Source organism: Atta colombica, unplaced genomic scaffold, assembly GCF_001594045.1.
Source record: "Atta colombica isolate Treedump-2 unplaced genomic scaffold, Acol1.0 scaffold47, whole genome shotgun sequence".
Lineage (NCBI taxonomy): Eukaryota > Metazoa > Arthropoda > Insecta > Hymenoptera > Formicidae > Atta > Atta colombica.
The window spans coordinates 1,004,325-1,005,275 of record NW_017259536.1 but is presented as its reverse complement, the minus strand read 5'-3'; positions in this window follow the sequence as shown (position 1 = coordinate 1,005,275).

Here is a 951-nt window from a genome sequence, read left to right as displayed (position 1 = left end):
ATATATATATATATATGTTTTAGTTTTATATTTATAGAGGAAAGCTCCCTATTATGAGATAACGGCGTTACTGTTAAATTAATAAATGCTATCTATTGCTATCTATTGGTTCCATCATGAATTTATTGCTTTTGGGTTGAAAATTATTTAGTAGAAAATTCATTATTAGATCATGCCTGTAGTCATTATAAACAAGATTTTAGAATTTGGAATGGATGTCTTCAAGTTTCATTGAGATGAACCTTTAAACCTGTTTATTATTTAAATAAATATTTGACAATAAATTCTTCATGTAGTGATAGAGTAAGGTCATAATAGAAAAATACGGAATATGTTAAATTGTTTAATTACAGAAGTTAGATTTGATTGTAAAATCATAAGGCATGGGAAATCGTAATATGAGATACCCAGAATATTTCTATAATATGAAATAATAATGCTCCTACGTTATAGTGAAAATCGTTGCTAGAGTATAAATGTTATTGTACAATAATAAAAAAGACAACCGGAATGAACATCGAGTGCCTATATCTACGATGCTTGATTGCAATTATCTGAAAATGAGTTCTGGGTATAATCTACCAATATCCATACTGAGCATGCTCATTTTTCGCGCATATTGGCTGTGTTTGTATTTTAGAAACATTAAATAAAGTTTTTTAATTGCAATACTGATATATTTTGCGTTTTACTATCGATACTATTCTCGGGGCATTTCATATTAGCATCTCATATTACACAATTTTTTGACTTTGCGATTGGCTCACTTTTTATATTTCTTTAATTTAAAAAAAAATTGGAATTTGAATTAAAATTTTATAACGTTTATTTTAAAGGTTATTAAATTCCCTTCAAAATGACCTATTATTTTTTTAAATTCTATCTATAGACTTCTAGCTTCTTTATTCAAAATGAACTCGGTATTTCATAATAGGGGCCTTTTCTCTCTCT